Below are 9,331 nucleotides of genomic sequence, written 5' to 3'. Positions count from 1 at the left end.
AAGTGTGGAGGCCTAAGCAAATACAAGATGCAGTTGCTTCTACACCTATCACAGCAGCACCTGCGCCACCAAAGGAGGACGATGCGACAGCTATTACATCGTCTGCGACACTTCTTACTTCTCCTTCACTTGGACAAATTTCAGAATCGGTGGATGCACTTGAAGAAGAGGATGATATGTTGGACTATGAGTCTACGCCGGTTCATGAAGGTATGGATATCAATATGGTATATTACTTACCTGCTGAGTTTCGTGCTGTCAATGAGGAAGGGGAGGTGGCTCAGCTGGATTTTGGCCCTAAAAATGCAATATTCGAGAAGCCAAAAGACCCAGTAACGCATCTGAAACCGTTGTATCTCAGAGGTCATATCAATGGATCACCGCTCACTCGGATGCTTGTTGATGGTGGTGCTGTGGTGAATCTTATGCCGTATTCGGTCTTCAAAAAATTGGAGCTGCATGATGAAGAGTTGATAAAGACCAACATGGTGCTCAATGGATTTGAAGGCAAAGAGAAAACTGAAGCCAAAGGTGTGATGTATGTGGAGCTCACGATGGGAAGTAAAACTTTGGCTACCGCATTCTTTGTCGCTGAGGTGCAAGGTAACTACAATGTCATACTAGGCCGTGATTGGGTTCATGCAAACCAGTGCGTGCCATCCACTATGCACCAGTTTTTGATCCAGTGGGTTGATGATGAAGTGGAAGTTATTCATGCGGATAACTCGGCCTGTGTTGCTTTGGCCGAGGCATCGGTGGATTGGCAACACCCAAATGCTACTTGCTTGACGGGACGTGACTTATCAGAATTCGATTTTCTCAGCGCAACCAAGAATGGTTTCGTGCCCGTCTCTTTAAAGCCGACTGAATGCAATCGGCTCCAAGGTATGATATGTTTAAATGGATCCTAACTCAGAGTGGTTACAAAAGCGACTTGTAGAATATCGGTCCAATGAGAACGATATGTATGAGTCCATAGAAGAGTTAGATGATATGGATAAATTAGGACAAGGTTTTACATCGGCCGATCCATTAGAAGAGATAGATATAGGAGATGGTTCAACTCCTAGGCCGACATTTGTAAATGCAAATTTAAGAGCCGATCATAAAGCTAAGTTGATCGAGCTATTGAAAGAATATGTCTGTTGCTTTGCGTGGGAATATCATGAGATGCCAGGTTTAAGCCGAGAGCTAGTGGAGCATCGGTTACCTATAAAGGCTGGTTTTAGACCATATAAACAATCGGCCAGAAATTTTAATCCAAAAACATATGACCGGATCAAGGAAGAGATCGGTCGTTTGCTTAAAGCTAATTTTATTAGACCTTGCAGGTATGCCGAGTGGATTTCTAACATTGTCCCAGTGGAAAAGAAAGGATCCAGCAAGTTGAGGGTGTGCATTGAGAATAAGGCTACACCCAAAGATGAGTATCCCATGCCAATAGCCGATATGCTTATTAATGATGCTTCTGGACATAAAGTTATTAGCTTTCTAGATGGTAATGCCGGATACAATCAGATTTTTATGGCCGAAGAGGACATGTCCAAGACAGTTTTTTGTTGCCCTGGTTTTCTTGGTTTATTCGAGTGGACAGTGATGACATTCGGATTAAAAAATAATGGCGCCACATATCAAAGGGCTATGAATTTGATTTTTCATGATTTACTCGGTGTCATACTTGAAGTTTATATTGATGATATTGTTGTCAAATCGGATGTTTTTGAATCCCACTTGGCCGATTTGCGTTTAGCTTTTGAAAGAATGAAAAAGTATGGACTGAAGATGGATCCTTTGAAGTGTGCATTCGGTGTGTCGGCTGATAAGTTTTTGGGTTTCATTATCCATGAAGATGGCATAGAGATTGATCCCAAAAAGATAGAGGCCATACAGAAAGTGGAAGCTCTAAGATGCAAGAGAGATATGCAAAAGTTCCTTGGCAAGGTCAATTACTTGAGGAGGTTCATAGCTAATTTGTCAGGGAAGGTTGATGCGTTTACTCCTATCATTCGGTTAAAGAATGATGCTGATTTCACTTGGGGGGCAAAACAGCAAGAAGCATTTGATATGATCAAGAATTATTTGTGCACTCCTCCGGTGATGAAAGCACCCAAGCATAGGGAACCCTTCAGGCTTTACATTGCAGCAGAAGAAGAAGTTATTGGTGATGTTTTGACTCAAGAAACCGAGGGAAAAGAGCATGCTATTACATATTTGAGCAGACGCTTGTTGGACGCCGAGACAAGGTATACATTTATTGAGAAACTATGTCTATGCTTATATTATGCTTACACAAAATTGAGACATTATTTAGTGCCGAGTGCTTGTATAGTAGCTTGTCAAACCGATGTCATTAAATACATGTTGCATAGGCCAATTCTTAGTGGTAGAATTGGCAAGTGGGCTTATGCTTTGATTGAATATGATTTGGCTTATGAATCTCTAAAATCCATGAAAGGCCAAATCATTGCTAAATTTATTGTTGAACATCGGATTGATGAGAAGTATGACACTGATACAAACCTTGTCTCATTAGTACCGTGGAGATTATATTTTGATGGTTCAGTTTGTAGCAATGGCCAAGGTGTTGGTATTGTTTACATATCTCCTCATGATGCTGTTTTTGAAGCCTCATGCTGCTTAGAATATTTTTGCACAAATAATCAAGCCGAATATGAAGCATTGTTATTCGGTTTAGAGATGTTGCTTGCTATAGGTGTTACACATATTGAGGCTTATGGTGATTCGTTACTAGTGGTGCAGCAAATATCCAAAGTCTTTCAGTGTTTGGACGAATCACTTAATGTTTATCTTAATAAATGTCTGGATATAATTTCTACTTTGGATTGTTTTAGCATTGCTCATATATCTAGACATGACAATTGGAAAGCAAATGAGTTGGCACAACAGGCATCCGGCTACCATGTTGATCATGGCGTGTTTCATATTTCTGAAAAGCCGATGTCTAGTCTTGCCGACGTAGGGGAGGCCGAACCGGAGCCCACCGTTTCGGCCATTAATGAAATATTCAATGCAGGAGAAAGTCAAGACTGGAGGAAACCCATTGTTGATTATTTGTGTGATCCTAGTAGAAGGGTGGACAGGGCTGTTCGGCGGATGGCTTTCAAGTATACAATGAGAGATGATGATCTCTATCGCCGAACGGTTGATGATGTTCTTCTAAAGTGCTTGGACGAGGACCAAGCGAGAGTTGCTATGGGGGAGGTCCATGAAGGTATTTGTGGCACTCATCAATCGGCTCCCAAGATGAAATGGTTGCTACGACGTGCTGGATTTTATTGGCCGACTATGATTAATGATTGCTTCAGATATTACAAAGGGTGTGAAGCTTGTCAAAAATTTGGTGATATTCAGTTGGCTCCTGCTGCTATGTTACATCCCATTATCAAGCCGTGGCCTTTCAGAGGATGGGGTTTAGACTTTATTGGACAAATTCATCCGTCTTCCTCAAAGGGGCATCGGTTCGTATTGGTGGCAACCGATTATTTCACTAAATGGTCTGAAGCAGTACCTCTCAAGAACATGACACATACGGAGGTGATTAAATTCATAACCGAGCACATTATTCATAGATTCGGCATTCCTCAAACATTGACTACAGATCAAGGCTCCTCTTTCATGTCACACCAAGTTAGAGAATTTGCCGAATCTTATAACATAAAATTGCTCAATTCCTCTCCATATTATGCCCAAGCCAATGGACAAGCTGAGTCTAGCAATAAAATTTTAATCAAGCTCATCAAGAGGAAGATTGAGGATAATCCAAGGAGATGGCATGAGTTGTTGTCTGAAGCTTTGTGGGCACATAGGATCTCAAGACATGGTGCTACAAAGGTGACTCCATATGAGCTAGTATACGGTCAAGAGGCTGTTTTACCGGTGGAAGTGAATTTGAATGCTTTGAGAATAGCCAAACAAAATGATTTATCGGCAGTAGACTTTTATAACTTGATGATGGACAATATTGATGAGATTGCCGATAAACGTTTGGCTGCTTTGAAGGCCATAGAGAGGGACAAGTTGAGGGTAGCAAGGGCTTACAATAAGAAGGTTAAGTTGAAGAATTTCCAAGTTGGCGATCTCGTCTGGAAAGTAATTCTCCCGATTGGTTCAAGGGACAGAAAATTCGGGAAGTGGTCTCCAAGTTGGGAAGGTCCTTTTAGAATTGCAAGAATAGTTCCCGGAAACTCTTATTTGGTGGAATCCGTACAAGAGGCACTGTTACCTCGAGCTCTCAACGGCAAGTACTTGAAGAAATACCACCCAAGTGTGTGGCAAGAAGCCTAAGCGGGCAATGGCCGATATATGACTATCGCCCTTAGCATAGACATGGCCGATACCTGATTATCGTCCTGAGGAAAATAAATGGCCGATGGAGTGTTGACATCGTCCTTAGAACAAACACAATACAAGTTATTTTTCGGCACACAAGCTTTGCCGAAAAACAGTGGGGCATGTGTTGACACCAGATTTTGGCATGGTCACGAATCCGGGTTCGTATGCAAAAGTTAGAGGCAACACTTCGCGGGCCGGCCCTGAGTGAGAAGGTATTCGGCCTTTGCTGGCTGAATGAAACCTTGCCGGGGTAAAAGGGCTTGCCGGCATGGAAAGCTTGCCGGCGGAGAAGCTTGCCGGCGTGGAAAGCTTGCCGGCGGAGAAGCTTGCCAGCGTGGAAAGCTTGCCGGTATGGAAGCTTGACAGTGTGAAAGCTTGCCGGGCGAAGACCTTTCCGGGGCTAGAAAGCTTGCCGGGAAAGAGCTTGCTGGGTGGAAACTGTCAAGGCCAATCCGACCAGAAGCTGAAGATGGGCTCAAATGATTATCTAGATGGACTCAGATGAAGAAGTGTTCAACATGAAAGTTATTCGTAACGTCGAAACGGTCAACTTTGCTTTTGGAGTCATCATCATCCGACGTAGTATACGACCTGCAGAGACGCTACAAGAGTCAGATGGTCCAGTCAGCTACATGACCGAGTCCGACTCGAAATTCAAGATGACCCCGTGGAGTATTCAAGATGGCCTTATTTGGAAAAGTGATCAACATACGGATTGTTGGCCTCATCGAAGCATACAAAATTGATATTTGAACCGTCTCCGTCAGAAGTCATATGCAGATTCCACAGCCCGCGCAAGGAGCAAGACAGAAGATTGGATCAGATTCGGGCTGAATCCAAGTGGGACCAGAACTAGGACTCTAGGTCGTGAATTGATGTAATTTTCTTGTAAGGAAAGCCTAGATGAATCCTTTGCTTGTCCGAGAAGTCCAGCCGCCTCTTATATATGTTGGGGGTGATGGCCGATTGAACAACACACAATCGAACAAATCAATATACTACTTTTTCATCTACGTTTTATCTCTCCACCGTTTTTCTCTCTCGTTCTTCGTTGTTCTTCGTGTTTGAGAGATGCGAATCCCGAGGCTCTAGGGGCGAGCGAATCGACCTAGGGCATCCCATAGCCACCGCAATCCCTGACGGGGTCCCTCCCGGGTGCGCGGGGTTTCGGGTCTGCAAAAGCGCCTGCCGACTGTCTTGCGTATCGCGTTGTCGGTCGGGTCTCCTTCGACGTGAGCTGCGGTGCATCACCCCCGGCGTCGAGGGTACACGTGACGTGTTCGTGTGTCAACAAATTTCTCGCACTTACCAAGTATCCGCTCATCCCAGTTGTTTATGTGTTTCACTAAGGTCTTCGAAATAATATTCGATCTTCCGAAAATCCTTAGCAACTTATTGCCCTTGAAATGCTTGCTTGCATTATGGTTAATCCCATAAGTGAAGTAATCTTATTGGCATCCTTTGTCACTATCATTTTGAGGTCAATGTTTCAATAAGTTGTGAATGCTCACAATGCTCAACCAGATCCTAGAGTTCATCCTTCCGGCTCAGACGTCATTTTAATAGGTGCTGGATCTCGACCAAACAAATTGCCATCGATTGTACCCCTAAGGCTATTCAACTTATCCATCCCTAATCAGAGCATTGCTTCTGATCCCTTGTCTTGGAATTCACAATTCCTTTGCATTTGAGCCTTGAGTTAGTCAGTTGTTTCTATAGTCTGATCTCCTTGCATTCTTTCTTCCTCTGGTTGAGTGCCGATGCTCACATCAGCTCCATTGTGGACCGTCAGATCCTTTGTTGAATTATCATCCAACAGTGTCCTTCGTATACGAAAACCTCGAGAAGTTCTTTTCCCTGATACATAATACCATTGGTAAATCCTATTATCTGATTTGGCGAACCATGCTCTGCTTTCGAGCTGGTGATAATTACTCTCGAAGCTTGTAGTATATGTTTCTTAGATGCCGCGATGGGTTGAACCTATGCCTTACTTAATCTATGTGAACCCGGAAACTACTACGGGTCTGGTGTTATGTCAGATAAAATTTCAATATTACAACTTCTTCAAAAATGAGAAGTGAGTGGAAGGTTATGCATTGGAGAAGTGGGAGTCGACCTTGAACTTTGTGTTCATGCCCATGGACCCGATGTGGAACTTATCATGGAAGCTTCTTGCAAAATATTTAATCATTTGGACAATTCTTTCGGTGTCATTAAATTGGATCCTCTGCAGCTATGGTTCCGACCATATTGTTCTTCTTTAATCCTATTTCTCGAACAAGTTGAAGTACTTGTCTTCTGCAGGTCATTACATCTATCCAACCTCTATTCCGCTCTACCTTCGAGTATACCCTCAGGTATCTCGAGAATATCACGGAACTACATAACTTATGAGTTCTTCATCAAACTATTATTCTCGCCGATTCCAATGCCCCCCGGGTTATGTGTTAATAGTCACTCGAGAACACCGATAAGTGAATCGATTCCGCACTCCGATTCAATAACTCTAAGTAATCTTCGTTGCTTATGAGTTTAATAATCCTTCAAGTCATTCCTAGCCTGATCATCTATATCCTTATCGTGCAAACTTTTAACTGTGCTACCTGGTCCTTCTTCTCGGAGCACAATTTTCGACGATGAGCTAATCTTACGTCGAACTTCCTCGTCATATCATTTATCCTTGTACATCAAACTTGATTTCGAGTTTATGTTGTACCCTTGGTTCCCATAACCTTTCGCTTCATCATCATTTGACTTGATGGCATCGCCGACCGATTAAATCTTCATGAAATCTCTCGACAACTGTGTCATGATCATCATCAACATCCTAATCTCTTCCAAGATATATATATATCGAATTCTTGATGGGTAATACCATCCTTGCCCCTCGATGATTCGTGTTATCATCGACCACTTTATTGCCTTCCATTCAACACTAACTTGTTTGTCTTTTGTGTTATACCTTGAGATCCTTGCTATCCAACAGTTGTTCTTCTTCACCTTGGAAGTATTACCATCTTTTATTTCAAGAAAGTCGTGAGAATTTCACCACCTCTTAAGAGATCTTGATACAAGTGATACTTCTTGCCATATCCGTTCATTCCTTGGTCCCCATGTTGTTTCTAACCGGAAAACCGACAATTGAACTATGACGTGCGATTCAAAACTTGTAGCAACCCTATTGCTTTGAAGTTAATGGTCGATATTTCATTCTTATACCATTGGTTATCGAATCACCATTCTAACATTGATCATGCTGCCTAAGCCCATATTTCGGGTGCACCTTTCAATCAATGATTAATTGTGTATGGTTTCCTCGAGCATACCTCATTATATCATTTAATCTCACAAATGTTATCTCCTTGTTCGAATAATGGTGGGAATGCATCTTATGGAAAACTCAATTCATTGTCGCTGAGTTCATCAGCCACCTCCTCATCCTCTCCTTGGTTTAATGATGAACTCATAATTTGGAACTTGCTTGCATAGTTCATTTCCCGAGAATCTTACAATGTCATCTCGTCAATTTGTGTCGCACCTTTTTTCTCACGCATCCTGAGTCTGAGGTATCCTGACCCCAATCAGATCTGAATCTCGGTCGGATATGCTGGATGGAACATAATTCCAAGCATTATAACACTGCTCTTTTATGACCCGGTAAGGTGATGTCATGCCTCGCACCCCTGACCGAAGGCCCTATTGATATAGTTTCCTCTTAACAAGGTTATCCATTCTTGCATGAGGAAATGGTAAGACTTATTCTACAAATTGTTCCTGATGGATCCTTTGTGTATCCAAAGTCTGACCTTTGCTTGAAGACCACGCCAACGCTATCTCAAAGCATGTCTGTGGTACTCCGATTTTCAATAAGAACAGTTGAAGCACAATGCTAAATTTTCTTTATCATTTATCCTAACACCGTTGTATGGGTAATATCATGAGCTTCCTCCCCCCTTACTTAAATGGTTTTCTACTTTCTATCCTGTCATGGATATCATGCTCCGCTTGTCCTTGGGAAGGATATACCTCCGAAATATGTGTGTATACACATTTTCCTTTCCATTGTTCTTTTTAAACCTGATAATCACTTTTCCTTTCCATTGGTTTGTTTAAACCTTCTTCTGATCTATATTATATAAGCAGTAATATTTCCCTGCTTATGTAAGCACCTTATAGTACCACTCTGTCAATAAGACCCTGTTACTATTGTTGATGACATTCCGGTAACCATGGATGGACGAGAACTTTGCCTAATGGTCCGCCTCGTTCAACGAGCAGGAAAATGGCTCTTCGTCCCTCGCCCTTGGTACCGACATTGTTGCCGACATAACTGATAGGCTACCCTCTGACATGTCTTGCTATCATGACCGTGCAAGATGTCAATGCCCTTCCTACTTTTAACCACATGGTGGGCCCATAACCCATCGTTCCACATGATCGAAACCTGACTCTCCTGTACACCCATGTTGCCAAAGTTATTCCTCACGCCTGACTTCATATGTAGTTCGCGGGGTCACCTTCCTAGTAATCTATTCTATTATCAGACGCAATAAATATTATCGTTGCTCTAGACCCCTTTCACACTTTATTTCAGACATCGAATGATTGCATGCCCGCTCGAAACTTCTCATGGTACCTTCTTACTTTGCTCTCGATATTTTATTAAGTTTCAATTCAAGATTTACTTTCCGCCACCTTCCCCGATGTTATCTACCAGATAGTCAACCTTGCAGAGGTCCGTTCTACCGGTATACCCCCTTATTCTTTCGTAAGTACGACGGAGTTCCCGAAGAAAGGATGCCTACTTCATCATGATGGCCTGAAGCAGAGAAATGAAGACATCAATGTAATGGATCGACCTCTTCGAGAAGAGCAACAAAGACCGAGAAGGATCGTTAGAATTTCGTAACCTAGTCTTCCCCCTTACTCCCCTCTTAAATCTCGGGACGAGATTTCTTGTAGTGGAGGAGATTTA

The sequence above is a fragment of the Triticum aestivum genome, chromosome 6A (assembly GCF_018294505.1).
Source record: "Triticum aestivum cultivar Chinese Spring chromosome 6A, IWGSC CS RefSeq v2.1, whole genome shotgun sequence".
Taxonomy (NCBI): Eukaryota; Viridiplantae; Streptophyta; class Magnoliopsida; order Poales; family Poaceae; genus Triticum; species Triticum aestivum.
The sequence above is the reverse complement of the archived record's forward strand: the minus strand, read 5'-3'. Positions refer to the sequence as shown.